Source organism: Schistocerca serialis, chromosome 3 (genome assembly GCF_023864345.2).
Source record: "Schistocerca serialis cubense isolate TAMUIC-IGC-003099 chromosome 3, iqSchSeri2.2, whole genome shotgun sequence".
NCBI classification, from domain to species: Eukaryota; Metazoa; Arthropoda; class Insecta; order Orthoptera; family Acrididae; genus Schistocerca; species Schistocerca serialis.
The window spans coordinates 644,106,903-644,128,926 of NC_064640.1; the positions used below are offsets into that span (position 1 = coordinate 644,106,903).

General features: G+C 42.5%; 1 protein-coding gene and 1 pseudogene across 1 annotated transcript in view; one reads left to right on the forward strand and one right to left on the reverse strand.

Moving 5' to 3' along the window:
• Window positions 1–22,024, reverse strand: part of LOC126470529 (liprin-alpha-1) — a 1,209,312-nt gene that overhangs the window by 840,954 nt on the left and 346,334 nt on the right. The gene's annotated exons all lie outside the window — the stretch shown is intronic.
• LOC126471651 (5S ribosomal RNA) lies at window positions 3,756–3,873 on the forward strand (annotated as a pseudogene).

Sequence of the window (22,024 nt, forward strand, 5' to 3'; positions counted from 1 at the left end):
GCAGGGGATCATCACGAATATCGGTAACTTCAGTTTGTGTCATTCATGTTCGTCACATTGCGTTTTTCTTGCATTTACCTTCTGCACTATACTGAACTGTTCTGTCTACGTAGAGTGCAATTTTCATCAAGCTATGTTACTTGGCAGTGACTCATCATGCGAAAGCTACGTTCCCCCTTAAGTTTTGTACACCAGCGTATTAAAAAAAAAATTAAAAAAAATTAATCCAGAATTAAACTTTATTCTTTCAAAAAAATCGACATTCAAACTCGTTCAGATACGACTTTCCCCCCATAAAATTCTAAATACCAGATCAGTTGAAAGTTCTTGCCTTGGAGCAGAACAGCTGTCTTAATTTGTGGCAACGAACAAAACAACAAAGATTCTTCGTGTGTCAGTTAATACAGACAAATGTGGACGTCATGACGCCTCCAAGAGCCATTGTACTTGACGTACCTGTGGTGCATTTATTTCGCCATCATTTATGTACGGAAAATCCTGCATCCAAGACAATACTTATTGAGACGACTTATAAGTGTATAAATTATTGCCACACCACTTTCCTGACCTTCTTACTAAAGTTTGGTGCCTCTATAATGAACACCTACAAGCGAGTATCCCTCTGTTCAGTTCTGCCCTCCGCCTCGAAGCTCGTGAAAAAGAAAACACGTCCAGTGGAAAGCCACTGTGGTTCCCGGATATACGTGAACGGCTATTACAAACATGAATTCAACATAACAGTTTCCCTGAGAGTAGAACAGCCACTGACAATTAAATCATCACATATATCTTGTATCGCTTTGCAATGAACAACTCATGTACACAACTAAAACCATTGCAGGAAGAGGACCCAAGGGGTGGGATCGGCTTTTTGCAAGCACCTATACTGTGTTGTAGAAAAGGATACCATGTATCACACCCTGCAACCACTGATCCTGCTAGCCTTTCATTCATGAGTAATCGACGAAAAGAATTCCGCATTTTGCTGTGTCTACAGCATTGGAAACAGTGCGGTTTGCGTTCGTATCTCATCAGGTGCCAATTATATTTCTTTTTACATCTTTATCAAAACGACTGCGATTATTATTTCTATTCAGTTAACTGGTTTATATAATTTTTTCACTTCTAATCCTTTGCTACGTCATTTTGATCATCGTATTTGATTTTTTATTTTCTCTCATTTTCTATTTATTTTTCATCTCGAATATTTCTCCATGTCATTTTCAATATTTTTATTTATCTATCGTAATATTTACTCATACGATGGTACTGATTATCGGTTAAAAAACAAAAGACAAAAACTATCTCTATATTGACTGTTCGTTACAAGACAAACATTTTTCGAGTGGTAATTGTGACATAAACATTTAAAGCAAGTTCTTCACACCCTGTGGACACAAATTGCAGTCGAAGATTTAAACGAAAGACGGTTTTATAAATAAAACAAAATTCGAGCTATATTAATAACAAAAATATTGCAATAACATACACGAAAATAAAAAAGGAAGAAATTAAATCAAAGTAAATACATGAGGTAATTAAAATCACACGAACAAAGTGCCCAGCGAAGAAATAAACGCCGGCCGAAGTGGCCGTGCGGTTAAAGGCGCTGCAGTCTGGAACCGCAAGACCGCTACGGTCGCAGGTTCGAATCCTGCCTCGGGCATGGATGTTTGTGATGTCCTTAGGTTAGTTAGGTTTAACTAGTTCTAAGTTTTAGGGGACTAATGACCTCAGCAGTTGAGTCCCATAGTGCTCAGAGCCATTTGAACTTTTTTTTTTTTTTTTTTTGAAGAAATAAACACAAATAAGAAGTACGAAGATCAGAAATAAGAAAAATTTTGTTTAAGCCAATAATCTGAGCCAAAATAATGATCGCAGTTGCTTCGATAAAGATGGAAAACAGAAAATATATATTCCAACAGACAAGATTCAAACCCACAATTTTCAGTGTGCCAGCCAATAAACTTATCCGCTCGCTTCGATAACTGCTCAAGTGCTCTAGTCAGTCACAATAAATCTAAAATTCTTTTTTGTCAATTTCTCGCAAACTAGAACCAACCAGGAAGGAAGCTGTAGGGGAAGATATTTGGGACTCTAACCTACACCGCGGTATACGTGGTTTCAAAACCACATCCCACCCCTGGGGCTCTCTCCTTGTTAGATATCTGTGTCCACAGATAGCACCATAGTTTTACAACCTTTCTTGTCTGGTTATTATCGATTGACCATAACATCTACTTTCAACTTAATGAAACATATTAGAAAAAGTTTAAACTTTAAGGCGATGTTACGTTATAACCTCTATAGAAACACACTTTTCGATCGTTATATAGAGCAGTAATGACGTAGTACATGTACTTCCACCGTGAAACGCTATAACAATTTGGATTTAAAACAGTGGCAATGCTATTTTGAATCGGAAGCAGCAGTTAAATTACGGATAAGACGTTTCCTACTTGAAATTCAAGCCCATCCAGGCTCACATTCTGCTTTCATCAGTCTGCCCGCCGAAAACAATGGTGTCATCAGTGAAAAAAAGACAACCAACGCCAGAAGTAGAACGACAAGGAACTCATCTACGAAATGAATCCGCTTTTTTTAGAAAAAAGTAAAAAAAGGAGAAAGTAATTTGCGCTTTGTCAGTTGCAGTGTCTGCGTCCGGCGAACACTCTTCCACTTACAAGCCGTGGTTCAAACTAAGTGCTTTATTTGTAACACATTTCGCGAGCGTGTGGCCTAATCATACACATAATTAGGAAATTTCACTTACACGGCTATCATACACTGATGAGCCAAAACACTATGACCACGTGGTTTGTTCGGCTTTGGTCCGAAATACACCACTGATTCTGCGTATCAGGGATCCGACAGTTCGTTCGTAGGTTTATGGAGGTATATGGCATTAGATATCTACGCACAGAGCATGTAAATAATGCGTAAATAATGCGTAAATAATGGGCCGCTGATTTCCGTACGCGGTTATGGCGCTCTACAGCGACCCAGATTGGTTCCATAGGATTTAGATCAGGCGAATTTGATCCTCGAGACATTTAGGCGAGTTCACTTTAACGCTCCTCAAACCACTGTAGCACGGTTCTGGCTCGGAGACACGGACAGTCATACTGCTGAAAGATGACACAGCCGTCCGGAAAAACATCAAGCATGAATGGATGCAGATGGTTCGCAGCTGTCAGCGTGTGTTCAGTTACTACCACAGATTCCATGCAGGGGCAGCTTAATTCTTCGCCCACCGGCCGGTGTCCGTGACGCGCTGCAGGTTTCGAGCCACCGTCCACCTCGATAACGGCGTTTGTGGAGACGACCATCGACCTAGTGTAGCAAAAACATGATTCACCCGAAGAGCCGACACGTTTCCATTAATCGATGGTCGAATCCTTCGAATCCTGATGGTCCCGTACCCACTAGAACCGTAATTGATGATGTCGGTGGATTAACATGTGAAATGCTAGGGGTGGTCTGCTGCGGAGCTCCATGTTCAACGATTTACGATGAACGGTGTGCTCCGAAACACTTCCACGTGCACCAGCACTGTGCTCTTTCGCCAGATATGCCGCAGATCACCGTCTATCCTAATTTACAGAGCAAATAAGCCTTTGAACCCCACGCTGTGTAAAGAGTCGTGAACGCCCAACCACTTTGCGCCTAGTGGTTGTTTCACTGTCCTACCTCTTTCCGTAGATGCTCACGACAATAAAAATTTGGAAATTTGTGGTAAATTCTATGGTACCAAGGGCAACGGCCTTATCGCAGTGGATACACCGGTTCCCGCCAGATCACCGAAGTTAAGCACTGACGGGCGTGGCCGGCGCTTGGATGGGTGGCCATCCGGGTTGCCATGCGCTGTTGCCATTTTTCGGGGTGCACTCAGCCTCGTGATGTCAATTTAGGAGCTACTCAACCGAATAGTAGCGGTTCCGGTGAAATAAAACCACCATAACGACCGGGAGAGCGGTGTGCTGACCACACGCCTTTCCTATTCGCATCCTCATCTGAGGATGACACGGCGGTCGAATGGTCCCGATGGGCCACTTGTGGCCTGAAGACGGAATGCTGCTGCTTCTATGGTACCAAACTGCTAAGGCTTACAAACTACTTAATCTAACTTAAACTGACCTACGCTAAGGACAACACACACACACACACACACACACACACACACACACACACAGAGAGAGAGAGAGAGAGAGAGAGAGAGAGAGAGAGAGGACTCTAACCTTCGTCGGGGGGACCCGCGCGAACAATGGCAACACGCCTCAGACCGCACGGCTACCCCGTGCGGCTCTCACGACAGTGGCACATAAACATTCGACCAGCTTCGCCGTTTTCGAGATACTCGTTCATCGGCTCTGCGTAATAATGACCTTCCCTTTGTCAACGTCGCTCATCTCAATGAACTTCACCATTTGCAGACCATACCTTCGCGAGGTTGCTCTTCCGTCCGTGTCTGCTCCGCCTGCATACTTCAGTTACCGCCGCCATGTGGCATCCAGTGTCACGGTGGGCAGTGGTCATAATGTTTCGGCTTATCAGTGTATTACTTTTACTATCGTAACAGTGTCACGCGGAGTACAAAACTACAAGAAATTGTTGAAAAGTGTGACCGATTGCAATGTCAACGGATCAATGCAATAAAACATTGTTAAATACAGCTGTTCTCAACCCGAATATTTTTTTGAACAAAAAAATGCTTTCCTTCTACATTCTGAACAGACTTCCACAGATAGCTACAGTTTAACAGTCTCCGAACCACGGTACCCTTAGCAATATTTTACATATATATGTACAAATCTCTGCCAGAGGTGAGAGAAGCGATCACCGACAGAAGAAAGGCCTAAGACGTACTGAGAATGAAATCCAAAACTTTTGGATTGGTAGTCCGACTTCAACTCACATTATAGCCTTATCTGTGTTCTAAAAACCACTCGATTGTTCAACTGGTTAAGAAGTCTTGAAAAGATGGACACCGGAAAATAGCACCCATACTGTAACACGGTAACGGCCTTCATTTCTAGACCATTAATGCTGTCTCAGTGAACGTGTCAAGTTACAAAATTCTGTGTGTGTGTGTGTGTGTGTGTGTGTGTGTGTGTGTGTGTGTAGCAGCGTATCTTAAGCAACATATGTAACATGCAAAGATTGTAATTAAGTTAGCAATATCTTTCACTCACATGTAAGCAATTCGTGTTCAACACTTGTTAAATGAATACATGTCAGATTAGATATCCATCCTTCGCAATTCATTAAAACGAGCCATCAACTGTTGGGCAAGCATTCTGGGTCAGTGAGAGACTTGCAGCTGTATGCTCCGAAGAAAATTAACTACAAACATCTCTTTGAAAATATTTTAATCAGTTTGCAATCTCAAACCCCGTAACAACTACTTCCGAAAAAAAATAAAGAATATGTGCTATCTTCAATACGTGACGGTGATATGAAAGATTTGAGCCGGACGCTGTGACCAAGCGGTTCTAGGCGCTTCAGTCCGGAACCGCGCTGCTGCTGCGGTCGCAGGTTCGAATCCTGCCTCGGGCATGGATGTGTGTGATGTCCTTAGGTTAGTTAGGTTTAAGTAGTTTTAAGTCTAGGGGACTGATGACCTCAGATGTTAAGTCCCACAGTGCTTAGAGCCATTTGAACCATTTGAAAGATCTGAGTTTCTCACCATCAGCTCCAATAACACAAAAACTGAAATTCTAAACTGTTTCAAAGTACCGGTAACGAGGAAGACTTTCGCACAGTGCTACAATTTTAACATCGTGCACGAGGGAAACTCGTCAGTGAGTCCTGACGTTATGTATTTGATAACATCCCTTCGCGCTGTTCACCTTAATGATATGACCTTTAGCTTCCAGCCACGCATTCACTCGTAGGTTTTGAAGTGTCACATAAGAACATGCCACACGCTTTACGAGGCGGACACACACGGAGGGCGGCAAAGTCGAACTTCGATAAATTCGTCCATACCCTAAGGGTGTACAAAGGTACGAAAAGGTTTAACGTCAAGTGGGCTTCGCGGGGCACTCTAGCACGGCAGGTGTTGAAATGGTCTTGTGACCTATAATTGTACGTATAGTGTCGTGTCGTGTTTCTGAAGAGAGAAGGGGGATGGTGAAACCCAGCGCTGGCACATAGGCGTCTCCTGTCCGCCGAGCTTAATGTCACCATCATCACACGAGACACTGCCGAGAAGTTTGAAACTGGAGTCAGGACTTGGACGTAGAGTCTGGCGAGCAGGAACGTTACGCCACCACCTGGCCTCCATTGCCTCCGAGTCGTTCACCATCGTACAAGCGTGACTTACAACACTACGCCACGAAATTTTGCAAACAATGGAGGTGCTCAGTTCACACCACGTTTCTTTTATTTCCTATCGAATGGCGTGACAGTACTGCGCAGTATAAATCCTTGCTTTATTAACCTGTTTCTCATAATTTTGATCAAACTGTGTATAAAATCAGTGTTAATGTTACCTCCTTGAGAAACAATTAGGCACAGCAACGTCTACCAGAGAAATCACGAGTAATAACCAAACTAGTTTATTGGGAATAAATTAAATTTGGGTGGATAGTTAAAGATGAAAATGAGAAGTCTTGTAAATTGCCATCTGCACTCTGTACAACGAAAAAATACGAAACTTGGATGCATGCTAGAGCAGCCGCTTATGGAAACTGCTATTATCACCCACCCTTTTTCTTATGACAAGGAAATGCGGATGGTATTGTCTATTCATGCGAATAATTTCTACTGGCCACGATCAGCTAACATAGGCGGCATCTACACACAGCGGGCTCTTATAGCAGTATTTCTCAAATAACTTCCACATTTTTGCAGCAAGGGAGGAGCGGTGGCCGTGGGAGTGGGTGCAGTACAACCGTTGCCAGCTACAGAAGATAGCGTCATTCTCCAGGACTGTCGTTTGAACTGCAAAACGATATTTTTAAATCACTAACACCGGCATCCCCATTAGGCCTATTTTATGCAAGGTTTGAAGCAACATTCGATACAGGTATATGCTTAGCTGTAGGACCAGTCTCTTTTTGAGATACTGTCATTTAATATCTTTTTTATTTTAGTCACACCCTATCCTAGTATCCTCAAATTCAGCACAACTGGGAAAAATGCAAACAAAAGACAGAAAATGTACTATTCCCCCAAAACATAAACTGTTCTACTTGTGAACGGGGTGAACCGGAACTGCATCGACAAATTTGGGCAGTCGTTCGGAGATATTTTCTAAATATTTTGGTGGGGGACACCCCTTGTCTCAAGTGGCTCTTTCCAGAGTAATAATGAAACTATGATTTATTCGGCTTTTTACTACAGTTACCTTTGTTTCTCTGAAAATGCCACCACACCGGTGAAAATAGCAGAAATACGCAATCAGCAAAACCTGCAACACAAGAAACACCTAACAACACAGCTCCTAGTTGGAGTCGGAAGTACTGCGACAAGGTTGACGACGGAGCGGGAACGGATTAGCACACCGCTGTTGAGACGATCTTCCATTGCATTCACTGAACCCATACAGAAGGTTCACATGAGACAACTAGTCATAAGTAATTCTATCTATTCTCCTATTTACTACTGTTAACGAACAATGAACACTGAAATGAAGAAGAAATAAACCCGAGATTGAACCAAGTAGCACTGAATGGAACCTGAAGGGCAATGAGTCACGTCTGTATTACTGTTGTAAACACGAAGTACTGCGAGTGAATGCAACGAGTTTGTCTGCAAACAAGACGCACAACGTATATCGCCGGCATTTGCACCGCTGCACAGGTATTTTCAGTCCCATACAAAGATAAATTGACTTAATGAAACAAACGAAATTCAATTGAATCAGTCCCTAGCATAATTTGCTTCACTCACAAAATATGCAAAATGAGATGTTGATGAAAATCATATCTTTATGGATGTTTCCATCACTCTAAGCAAAAAGATATTCAGTCCGTTGCTTGGAAATATACACACTGAAAAGGAATTCGGTCCAGGACAGAAGCCCCTCTCGTTAAGAAACTGCGTTTCATCAGGGAAGTTGAACGTTTCACAGGGAAATTCTGTTAATTTCAATGTGCAGGATATATTGGGTAACCTCAACAATTTATTTACTGGAGGGAAACAGCTGATACTGTACACTGTAGACCTACACATTTCCTTTGCATATAATATTTCCAGTTTCTTATCGAAAGAGATGGAAGGCGGCCACTGTATCAGAACAACAAGAAAGTACACAAGGGAACAAAAGGAAAAATAACTATTTAACATGGAAGAGAAACATTTCAAGAACAGCAAAGAACATATCGACTATAAAGGACAACGCATACCAGCTAAAATTACAGGATCTGATTACCGGTAATTTTGAACTATATTGGATGTCCCTGACAGTTTCTACGTCTATCATATGCGATGTTTCAGGAGTCTGCAATTGTGTCATTCACGACTTAAATACGAAAAGAGCACCACTTAATTATTTTTTCATGATTAGCAAAACACGTTTCGAGAATTTATTCTGATTTTCAAGGATTGTAACACCTCTGAATGTGTACACATTCCTTGTGAAACCACAGTGACGTAATATCTTTGTAGCAAAGAGTATAAGTGATAATTTGCGTGTGTGTGATATTCTGTATTATGGAGGAGGTACAGTACCTGTAAGTAAGCAAATAAAAACACCATTTCTAACATTAGCATTTAAAAATAATTTTCCGGTAGCAGTATAACCTCAAAAAGATGTCAAAGTTAGCGTAAGGAGGGCTATGCGTGAAGCGTTCAGTGAATTCGAAAGTAAAATTCTATGTACCGACTTGACAGAAAATCCTAGGAAGTTCTGGTCTTACGTTAAATCAGTAAGTGGCTCGAAACAGCATATCCAGACACTCCGGGATAATGATGGCATTGAAACAGAGGATGACACGCGTAAAGCTGAAATACTAAACACCTTTTTCCAAAGCTGTTTCACAGAGGAAGACCGCACTGCAGTTCCTTCTCTAAATCCTCGCACAAACGAAAATATGGCTGACATCGAAATAAGTGTCCAAGGAATAGAAAAGCAACTGGAATCACTCAATAGAGGAAAGTCCACTGGACCTGACGGGATACCAATTTGATTCTACACAGAGTACGCGAAAGAACTTGCCCCCCTTCTAACAGCCGTGTACCGCAAGTCTCTAGAGGAACGGAAGGTTCCAAATGATTGCAAAAGAGCACAGGTAGTCCCAGTCTTCAAGAAGAGCCGTCGAGCAGATGCGCAAAACTATAGACCTATATCTCTGACGTCGATCTGTTGTAGAATTTTAGAACATGTTTTTTGCTCGAGTATCATGTCGTTTTTGGAAACCCAGAATCTACTGTGTAGGAATCAACATGGATTCCGGACAACAGCGATCGTGTGAGACCCAACTCGCTTTATTTGTTCATGAGACCCAGAAAATATTAGATACAGGCTCCCAGGTAGATGCTATTTTTCTTGACTTCCGGAAGGCGTTCGATACAGTTCCGCACTGTCGCCTGATAAAGTAAGAGCCTACGGAATATCAGACCAGCTGTGTGGCTGGATTGAAGAGTTTTTAGCAAACAGAACACAGCATGTTGTTATCAATGGAGAGACGTCTACAGACGTTAAAGTAACCTCTGGCGTGCTACAGGGGAGTGTTATGGGACCATTGCTTTTCACAATATATATAAATGACCTAGTAGATAGTGTCGGAAGTTCCATGCGGCTTTTCGCGGATGATGCTGTAGTATACAGAGAAATTGCAGCATTAGAAAATTGTAGCGAAATGCAGGAAGATCTGCAGCGGATAGGCACTTGGTGCAGGGAGTGGCAACTGACCCTTAACATAGACGAATGTAATGTATTGCGAATACATAGAAAGAAGGATCCTTTATTGTATGATTACATGATAGCGGAACAAACACTGGTAGCAGTTACTTCTGTAACATATCTGGGAGTATGCGTGCGGAACGATTTGAAGTGGAATGATGGTGTGGGATCCGTGCCAGATCGGTCTGACGGAGGAGATAGAGAAGATCCAAAGAAGAGCGGCGCGTTTCGTCACAAGGTTATTTGGTAACCGTGATAGCGTTACGGAGATGTTTAATAAACTCAAGTGGCAGACTCTGCAAGAGAGGCGCTCTGCATCGCGGTGTAGCTTGCTCGCCAGGTTTCGAGAGGGTGCGTTTCTGGATGAGGTATCGAATATATTGCTTCCCCCTACTTATACCTCCCGAGGAGATCACGAATGTAAAATTAGAGAGATTAGAGCGCGCACGAAGGCTTTCAGACAGTCGTTCTCCCCGCGAACCATACGCGACTGGAGCAGGAAAGGGAGGTAATGACAGTGGCACGTAAAGTGCCCTCCGCCACACACCGTTGGGTGGCTTGCGGAGTATAAATGTAGATGTAGATGAGGCAGAAAATCCCACATGCAACCTTACCAAAAATATTCATGTAAACAAATGTACAAATGCACTTGAAAATAAGAATAAGACACTGTGCGAAGCATGAAAAAATAAATAACTGGTGCCGTTTTCATTATTTAATTCATGAGTTTCTTCAACACTCTTACTATTGTTTGTAAGCCAAAGAAACTGGTACACCTGCCCAACATCGCGTAGCGACCCTGCGAGCATGCAGAAGTGCCGCAACACGACGTGGCATGGACTTGACTAATGTCTGACGTAGTGCTGGAGGGAACTGACACAATGAAGCCTGCAGGGCTATACATAAATCCGTAGGAGTACGAGGGGGTGGAGATATCGTCTTCAACAGCACGTTGCAAGGCATCCCAGATATGCTCAACAATGTTCCTGTCTGGGGAGTTTGGTGGCCAACGGAAGTGTTTAAACGCAGAAGAGTGTTCCTGGAGCCACTCTGTAGCAATTTTGGACAAGTGGAGTGTCGCATTGTCCTGCTGGAATTTCCCTAGTTCGTCGGAATGCACAATGGACGTGAATGTATGCATGTGATCAGGCAGGATGCTTACGTACGTGTCACCTATTGGAGACGTATCTAGACATATCCGGGGTCCCATATCAGTCAAACTGCACACGCCCCACACGATTACAGAACCTCCACCAGCTTGAAATTCATGAGGTTGTCTCCTTACCCGTAAACGTCCATCCGCTCGATACAATTTGAAACGTGACTCGTCCAACCAGGCAACATATTTCCATTCATCAACAGTCCAATGTCAGTGTTGACTGGTCCAGGCTAGGCATAAAGCTTTGTGTCGCGCATCCATGAAGGGGAAACAAGTGGGCCTTCGGCTCCGAGAGGCCACATCGATGATGTTTCGTTGAATGGTTCGCACGCTGACAGTTGTTGATGGCCCAGCAATAAAATCGGCAGCACTTTGTGGAAGGGTTGCACTTCTGTCACGTCAGTCGTCGTTGGTCCCGTTCTTGCAGGATCTTTTTCCGGCCGCAGCGATGTCGGAGATTTGATGTTTTACCAGGTTCCTAACATTCGCGGAATACTCGTGAAACGGTCGTACGGGAAAATGCGAACTTCATCGCACCTCGGAGATGTGTCCCATCGCTCGTGCGTCGACTATAAGACCACGGTCGAACTCACTTATATCTTGATAACCTGCCATTGCAGCAACAGTAACCGATCTATCAACTGCGTCAGATACTTGTTGTATTATGTAGGCATTGCCGGCTGTAGCGCCGTAATCTCCTGCTTACATGTCTCTGTAAATGAATTCGCATGCCTATACCAGTTTCTTTTGCGCTTTAGTATATGATATACTGTATTATGATCGTGTTAACTGCTTACTTTCAAATCATTAGTGCATATGAAAAAAGGTATTTTAGTAAGACTTCGAAACCTCGCCTCTAAGGATAAACAAGATCCCGTCACTTATACACGACGTCCAACAATGTCGACCTAGAAAAGAGGATTTAGTTCGACAAGTTGACAGAGCTTTTACTTACCATGTAATTGCGGGTAACAACAAAAAGAAGAAATGTTACAAAGCATTTCTGGCTCTTCAAGCTGTAACTAACAAGAGCGTGAAACGACTGAGAAAGCTGTCTATATCAGATCAGAATCCACATGACTGAAGAGGGAAAACTCCCACTGTAAACGCTTGTCACTCGAAACTGTCAGAGAACACACAAATAGCTACACAGTGAACGACAGGGAGGACAACTTAGTAGTTTGACGCAAGGCTCAATAGAAAATCAATTCATAAAATGTCCAAGGAGAAACATACTGATTTTAAATGTAGCTACTAGACTTCTGCTTCGTTTTTCAATGAAACCTAATACTTGCCATTTGGGTACCCTCAGATTGATAAATGCTGCTTGTGTGAAGAATTAAAAGTTAAGTTTCGGTATTCTCGTGTTATTGTCGCAACAAAATGGTGAGCATTCGGTGAGATGATGGTGCACAAGGGAAAGGCCAAGAAAATATTATAAGAAACTTGAAGCTGAAACTTTAATGAAAGATCAACCCCATGTAGTCTGGCAACAGATTTTGTGAGGAACATTCACTTACTAGTAATCTCTGTCCAGAAAACATCTTACTTGCGCCAGCTGACTACTAATGTGTTTTGCATTCATGACATTGGGAAAAATGAAGCTACAATCTAGATTTAATACGAGGGAAGGGAACCGATTTTAGTGTTTAGCGTCCCGTCGACATCGAGGTCTTTATATAGGGAGCGCAAGCTCTGACTGTTTCAAGGATGGAGGAGGAAATCGGCCGTGACCTTTTAAACGAACCATTCCGGCATATGCCTGGAACGACTTAGGGAAATCACGGAAAACCTAAATCTGAATGGCTGGACACGGATTTGAACGTCTTCCTCCCGAATGCGAATCCAGTGTGCTAACCACTGTGCCACCTCTGTTTATCACGAGAGAATTTCCAAGAAGGGATGTAATGAGGTGTGTTCTTTCTTGCATAATTATCTGCAGGACATTCCTGCTGAAATTACAGAGGACATTTGTTTTCAAACAACTGTGCGGGACAGAATAAGAACCCTACTTTATTAAGGATGCTTCTATTTTTAACAGACACTGACCGCTCTTTCTAAAAATCGGCTAATTCTTTTGTGTCATAGGCCATTCTTTGCTGCCCAGCGACAAGGATTTTGCTACAGTCAAACGCACCCTTAGGCAGTATGATCGACTGTACTCTGTGCATGAAATAACCACATTGAATACAGAAAGTAGCACAGCTGCGAAATTTGAAGTATATGAACTAAAAATAGAGGTTATTCTGGATTTAAAGAATTGGAAGCCACTGCTTTAGAAAAGAATCTGCACGTCAGAAGAAACTGTACGGAAGTCAGTACCAGGAGACAAGAAAGTGCATTTTGGCACCAGCACAATGTTGCACTTTCAGCACGTAGCCAAATCTGTGGATGTATAACATTAGCCCAGATTATTGATGGTACTGTGAATTTACTTTTCCATAGAACTGGGCAAATTCTATGGGGAAAATTCCAGTAACAGCAACAAAAATAAAGGGCACTACTACGTTACTTACTTATATACCTGACGAACATCAAGAATTCTATCACCAATTTACACGTTGGCCCACAAATGAAGTTGTTAACACACAAGAGCAAGTTGACAAAAGAAACTCTGAATGGTGTACCGAATATTTTTCTTTTTTTTTAATTTTCTTATTAATATTGACTGAAATTGTTTTACTTTGTCTAATGCTCATGATCCTTTCACATTCCTAAATTATAAGCATATCCTCAAAGTAATAAATGAATCTTTTCGCCAAGAAAATATTAAAAACGTAAAAATCTATTTTGGTGCATGCGGAAAGGAGCTAAATCCATCGCCAAAAAACCTTTTTTTCTAATTTAAAACACTACAAATTCGTCGAAACTCTGTAAGGACGTTCGCAATCGGTCGACAGACGACAGTGATTTTTCTCTTAGCTTTGAACTCATACTGTTGTGCCGAGAAAGGTTTTTACCAAAACTAGAAATAATGGACTGTAGCCCATTCTGCATGGAGCGATTCAATCACACTCTAACGAGACACGGGACACCGGATCCTTTATACCAGAATCCTCAGAAAACATCCACAAACCATCTCCGCAATCTTGTCGGTGCAGTTCGGGTTCACCTTTTATAAAGGAGTAATACCTCATCCAAAAGATAGCGAAAACACCTCGTGAAACCCACACTGTCTGCCTTGTCTGTACTTTCGTTATCAGCAGAGCGTAATCGCTTTGAAGTTAACGCAGAGAGATCATCAGCACCCTGTTTCGCAGGAAATTATTCTGTAGTCGGTCAAACACAGCCCGCAGATTCAACTGCAAAGTGAGGCCTCAAAGCTATTGTAGCGTTTCCGAGACTCTGGAAACGTTCGTCAAGGAGCTATAAAACAGCGCTGCACACGGATGGGGCTCTCGGCAGCTTTCGCGCCATTTCACTTGGAAACTCCGACTTGCTGCGGCTGGACAGTGTATGGGATGTTTCTCATGAATAATTTTCTTTGATTTGGAATGTCTGTACACTCAGCATTAAATATGAATGAGCAAACGTTCTACATTGAACTATTATTAAATAAGGATCTCGTTTTGTTAATAAGTGACTTATTTATGCAATATGTATTAGATCAAGTTTCTGTTTGTAGTTCATAATTTCTGTTTGAGGTATTAGATGAGCTTTGTGCCGTGTTGAGAACGCGGTGACATGCTCTGACGTCACCACAGGTGTAGCAGCGAGATCTTATCGCCCGACGTCGTTCCACAGTATACCGTACTTCAAGCTGTTGTGGTCTTCAGTTCCAACACTGGTTTGGTGCAGCTCTTCATGTTAGTTTATCCTGTGCAGCCCTCTTCATCTCCGAACTATTGCAACCTACGTCTTTCTGAATCTGCTTATTGTAGTCATCTCTTGGTCTCCCTCTGCGATTTTTACCTTCCAAACATCCCTCCAACACTAAATTGGTGATCCCTTAACGTCTCACAATGTGCCCTATCATCCTATCCCTTCTTTTGGTCGAGTTGTGCCACAAATTTCTTGTCTCCACAATTCTATTCAGTACCTCCTCATTAGTTATGTGAACACCCATCTAATCTTCAGCATTCTTCTGTAGCACCACATTTCGAAAGCTTCTATTCTCTTCTTGTCTAAACTATTTATCGTTCACGTTTCACATCCATAAACAACTACACTCCATACAAATACTTTCAGAAAAGACTTCGTGAGACTTGAATCTATACTCGATGTTAACAAATTTCTCTTCTTGAGAAATCCTTTTCTTGCCACTAACAGTCTATATTTTATGTCCTCTCTACTTCGACCATCGTCAATTGTTTCCTGCCCAAATAGCAAAACCCATCTACTACTTCAAGTGTCTCATTTCCAAATCGAATTCCCTCAGAATCACCTCATATAATTCGACTACATTCCATCATATTGGTTTTGCTTTTGTTCATGTTCATGTTCATCTTATATCCTACTTTTAAGATGCTGTCCATTCCGTCCAACTGCTCTTCTAAGTCCTTTGCTGTCTCTGACAGAATTACAATGTCAATATCAAACCTCAAGGTTTTTACTTCTTCTCCCGGGATTTTAATTTTACTCCAAATTTTTCTTTGGTTTCCTTTTCTGCTTTGTCAGTGTACAGGCCGAATAGCATAGGGGATAGGCCACAACATTGTCTCACTCCCTTCACAACCACTGTTTCCTTCCGTGCCCTTCGACTCTTATAACTGTTGTCTGGTTTCTGGAAAAGTTGTAACTAGCCTTTCGCTCCCTGTATTTTACCCCTGCTACCTTTACAATTTCTACGAGAGTATTCGAGTCAACACTGTCGAAAGCTTTCTCTACGTCAACGAATGCTATAAATGTAGGTTTGCCTGTCCTTAATCTATCCTCAAAGGTAAGTCGTAGAGTCATGTTTCCTCGCGTGTTCCCACATTTCTCTGGAACCCAAACTGATTTTCCCCGACGTCAGTTTCTACCAGTTTTACCAGTCCTCTATAAAGAATTCGTGTTAGTATTAAACTGATAGTTCCGTAATTTTTACACCTGTGAGCACCTGCTTTCTTTGGAATTGGAATTACTACATTCTTCTTTAAGTCTGAGGGCATTTCGCCTGTCTCATACATCTTTCACACCAGACGGAAGGTTTGTTATGCTGGCTCTCCCAAGGCTATCAGTAGTTCTGGCGGAATATCGTCAACTTCCCAGGACTTGTTTCGACTCAGATCTATCAGAGCTTTGTCAGATTCTTTTCGCAGTATCATACACTGTATGATCAAAAGTATCCGGACACCCCCAAACACATATGTTTTTCATATTAGGTGCATTGTGCTGGCACCTACTGCCAGGTACTCCGCATCAGCGACCTCAGTAGTCATTACAAATCGTGAGAGAGCAGAATGAGGCGCTCCACGGAACTCACGGACTTCGAACATAGTCAGGTGATTGATTGTCACTTGTGTCATACATCTGTACGCGACATTTCCACACTCCTAAGTATCCGTAGGTCCACTGTTTCCGATGTGAAAGTGAAATGGAAACGTGAAGGGACACGTACAGCACAAAAGCGTACAGGGCGACCTCGTCAGTTGACTAACAGAGACCGCCGACAATTGAAGAGGGTCGTAACGTGTAATAGGCAGACATCTATCCAGACCATCACACAGGAATTCCAAACTCCATCAGGATCTCCTGCAAGTACTATGACAGTTAGGCGGTAGGTGAGAAAACTTGGATTTCATGGTAGACCATCTGCTCATAAGTTACACATCACGCCGGTAATTGCCAAACGACGTCTGGCTTGGTGTAAGGAGCGTAAACATTGGATGATTGAACAGTGGAAAAACGTTGTGAGGAGTGACGCATCACAATACACAATGTGGCGATCCGATGGCAGGGTGTGGGTATGGCGAATGCCCGGTGAACGTCATCTGACAGCGTGTATGGAGGTGGCTTGCACCCCTTGTTGTTTTGCGTGGCACTACCACAGCGCAGGCCTACATTGATGTTTTAAGCACCTTCTTGCTCCCCATTGTTGAAGATCAATTCAGGGAAGGCGATTGCATCTTTCAACACGATCGAGCACCTGTTCATAATGCGCGGCTTGTGGTGGAGTGGTTACACAACAATGACATCCCTGTAATGGACTGACCTGCACAGAGTCCTGACCTGAATCCTATACAACACCATCGGGATGTTTTGGAACGCCGACTTCGTGCCAGGACTCACTGACCGACATCGATACCTCTCCTTAGTGCAGCACTCCGTGAAGATGGGCTGCCATTCCGAAACCTTCCAGCACCTGATTGAACGTATGCCTGCTAGAGTGGAAGCTGTCATCAAGGCTAAGGGTGGGGCAACGCCAACTGAATTCCAGAATTACCGATGGAGGGCGCCACGAACTAGTAAGTAATTTTCAGTCAGGTGTCCGGATACTTTTGATCACATAGTGTATCTATCATCTCATCTTCATCTCCGTCCGCTTCTCTTTTTATAATATTGCTTTCAAGTTCATCTCCTTTGTATAGATCCTCTATTTACCCCTTCCACTTTTCAGCTTTCTTTTCTTTGCTTAGGACGGGTTTACCGTCTGAGCTCTTGATACTCATATAGCTGCTTCTCTTTTTTTCCCCAAAGGCCTCTTTAATTTTCCCGGAAGCGGTGTCTGTCTTTCCCCTAATGAAATATGCTTCTCAATCCATAGGTTTGAGCTCTAGCCATTCCTGCTTAGAGATTTTGCACTTGTTGTCGATCTCCTTTTTTAAACGTTTATATCCAGTTTCGCCTGCTTCATTTATTGCATCCTTAAATTTTCTCCTCTCACCAATTAACTGCAATATCTCTCGTGTTATCCAAGGACTTCTACTAGACCTTGTATTTTTACCTAATTGATCCTCTGCTGTTTTCACTATTTCATTTCTCAAAGCTACCCGTTCGTCTTCTATTGTATTCCTTTCCCCTATTCTTGTCCATCGTTGCCTAATGCTCCCTCTGAAACTTTCAACAACTTTCGGTTCTTTCAACTTCTCCAGGTCCTATCTCTTTAATTTCCTATCTTTTTCCATTTTATTCTGTTTTAATCTATAGTTCGTAACCAATAAATTGTGGTCAGAGTCCACGTCTGCCCTTGCAAATGTCTTACAGTTTAAAATCTGGTTCCCAAATCGTTGTCTGACTCCACGTCTCTTCCACGTATACAACCTTCAAGCTAAGGCCTTGGAAAAATGGTTAAAAAGTTATGTAAAAAAGGACTGTCAATTGGGTAGGACAGTCCGTCGTTTGAGATCCTCAAAGTTGAAAACTAAATCCGATTGTTACGCTCAAGTCCTTGGCTACCCACTGAAGTAGGCTGGAGTAACATAAGTGAGTCTGCTCAAATGGCTCTGAGCACTATGGGACTTAACATCTATGATCATCAGTCCCCTAAGTGAGTCTGCATTTTGAAGAATAAAGTAGACCAGTCCCCTGGAGGACCAGAAGGCACACAACTTAATCTTGCTAAATGGTTCAAATGGCTCTGAGCACTATGGGACTTAACAGCTATGGTCATCAGTCCCCTAGAACTTAGAACTACTTAAACCTAACTAACCTAAGGACATCACACAACACCCAGTCATAATCTTGCTACATCCTCGCAACAGGAAACGCGGGCAGTTGAAGAAGCTGGACTGAGCTGACTGTGTTATATTTTCGTCACAAGTTTGATAAATTTCGATACAAAAACTATATATATATATATATATATATATATATATATATATATATATATATATGTGTGTGTGTGTGTGTGTGTGTGTGTGTGTGTGTGTGTGTGTCACTGCATAAAAGAAGACTTTTCTCTTAACTACACTACGCTTTGAAAGCATGGGAATGAGAAGTCAAAATTTATAATAGTGAACTGTGTATAAAATTACCTTCTTGTTTATAGGATAAAAATGGATTTTGCTTTCTAAGAGAAGGAAACTGTTCGAAGAGTATGGTGATGTTTGAAGACCACAATTGAACCCTAATACAAGGAATATTGCTAGTTTCATTTTGCAGCGACTCATAAATACACTCAGGAGACGAAAGTCATGGGATATGTCTTGTCAGACCTCATTTTACCTGACAAAGTATAGCACCTCGACGTGGTATGGATTCAACAACTGGTTGGAATTCCCCTGCAGAAATACTGTGAAAGTGTTGCCAGCGCAGGATTTTGTGCACAAACTGACCTCTCCATTATGTCCCATAAATTTTCGATGGGTGGCAAAATCACTCGCACCAACTGTCCAGAATGTTCTTCACACGAATCATGTGGCCCGGTGACATGGCACATTATCATACATAAACATTCCATCGTTGTTTGAAGTCTATAAATGGCTGAAAATGGTCTCGAAGCGGTCGAACGAAACATTTCAAGCCAATGATCGGATCAGCTGAGCCAGAGGACTCAGTCAATTCCATGTAAACAAAACCCACACCACTATGGAGCCACCACCACCTTGCACAGTGTCTTGTTAGCAATTTCAGTCCACGACTTCCTGAGGTCTGCGCCACACTCGAACCGTATCATCGGCTCTTACCAACTGAAATCGGGATACATCGGCCTAGGCCACAGTTTTCCAGTCGTCTAGTGTCCAACCGATATGGTCACGATCCCAGGAGAGGCGCTGCAGGCGACGTCGTGCTGTTAGCAAAGGCACGCGCGTCGGTCGTCTGCTGCCACAGCCAAATTTCGCCGCACTGTCCTAACTGGTATGTTCGTCGTACGTCCCACATTAATTTCGGAGGTTATTTCTTTCACGCAGTGTTGCTTTTCTGTTAGCACTGACAACTCTACGCGAATGCCGCTGCTCTCGGTAGTTAAGTGAGGCCGTCGCCACCGCGTTGTCCGTGGTGAGAGATAATGCCTGAAATTTGGTATTCTCGACAATATTGAATCTCGAAATATTGAATTCCCTAACAATTTCCGAAATAGAATTTCCCATGCGTCTAGCTCCAACTACCATTCCGCGTTCAAAGTCTTAATTCTCGTCGTGCGGCCATAATCACGTCGGAAACGTCTTCACCTGAATGCTCCGCCTGTGCACTGTCCTTACACCTTGTGTACGCCATACAACCACCGTCTGTGTATGTGCGTATCGCTATCCCATGACTCTTGTCACCTCCGTGTAAAAGTCATTTCCAGAAAGAATAGTAACAGAAACCTTTGCCTTTTCTTCGCTTTTTAAAACCACTACTAAACTTCTCGCCTTCCTATGGTCATAATAAGTTAAGCTGCGCTCATCATGAAGCTCGGTTTGAACACTGCGTATTTCACTGGCCATAGTCCTGTTGGCAATTGCGTTTTTTCGACTTTAGAAATGACTTGGCCACATTAGCGCTATTTCCGTACCACGATGCATTTTTCACATTAACATATCCTTCCCAGAAGCGAAAGAAGTGATACGTGACAGAAAAGAAAGCCCATGGATGTAACCCTAGACCTCTAGATTTGAAACCTGGCACATAGCCACAGGCCCAAGCCAGTTGTAATAATATATATCGAAACTGCATACCCAATAGTATTGTCACAGAAAAAAAAGTTCTATGCATATTGCAACATACAGTGCGAAGTCCATTCGGTCAGAGCGAGCATTTTCACTGGTATTTTTGGCACGCACCACTCGGTAACAATGCGAGATGAGCGCCTGCTCGGACTGCTCGTCGCCTCCTTCGGCAACCGGAGGAAACGCACAGCTCCCAAACCGCGAGTTAGTCGCCGCTTAGACCCATCTGCTGACGAGCTCTACGATACTACAGCAGGTTGCGTCGCTGCCGATCAAAGGTTTCCTGCGAAGCTACTGCCAACACCGCTGCACGGGGCCACCTTATGTTTATACTTCCAGTGATGATTTCGCCTGCAAGTACTGAGTTTGTTTCACAAGCAGTTTATTAACAGAGTGGACGGATTAATGAAAATTCGGTAAAATACATATTTAAGGATTTTTTATTCAGTCGCTTTTACATAATTCTTAAAGAATTATACCGGTCGTCTACGAACTCAGGTGTTATTTCAGATATAACTTGCTTCGAAATGTGAAACAGATATGCAAAGCTCTGAACTCTATGTATCACTGCCAGAAATCTATGTAATTCAAAATCAAGTACCTAGAAGAGGGTTCACCGAATCGCCTTTAAGCCGCTTCTCTACCGTTTCACTCTCGAACAGCGCGCGGAAAAAGCGAACACTTAAATCTTTACGTGCGAGCTCCGATTTATTTTACTATGATGATCATTGCTCCCTATGTAAGTGGGCGCCAACAAAATATTTTCACACTCTGAGAAGAAAGTCTGTGATTCAAATTTTATGAGAAGGTTCTGCCGCAACGAAAAACGCATTTCTTTTAATGACTGTCACTCCAATTCGCGTATCATATTCGTGGCACACTCGCCCCTATTTCACGATAATACAAAACGAGCTGCCTTTCTTTGAACTTTTTCGATGTCCTCTGTCAGTTCTATCTGATGTGGGTTCCACATCGAACAACAATACTCCAGAAGAGGGTGGACAAGTGTAATGTAAACACTCTCTTTAGTAGAGCTGTTGCATTATCTACGTATTCTGCCAATACATCACAGTCTTTGGTTTGCTTCACCCACAACATTATCTATGTGATCGTTACAATTTGAGTTATTTTTAACTGTAATCTGTAAGTATTTAGTTGAATTTACAGCCTTTAGATTTGTGCGTTTTAACCCTATAACCGACATTTGGCGGATTCCTTTTATTACTCATGTGGGTGACTTCACACTTTTCACTATTTATGGTGATTTGCCACTTATTGCACCATACATATATCTTGTGTAAATCATTTTGCAATTGGTTTTAATCATCTGGTGATAGTAAATGCCAGCCTCTTCTGGAAGCAATCCAAAAGTGCTTCTCAGTTGTCTCCTAAATTGTATATCAGCACATTCTGAAGGAAACCTGACTGAATTACGAATTTCATTCATAACAGGCTCAGGAATGGAATGCTTATGATGGTATATTTGGCCACTTTCTTTTGGTT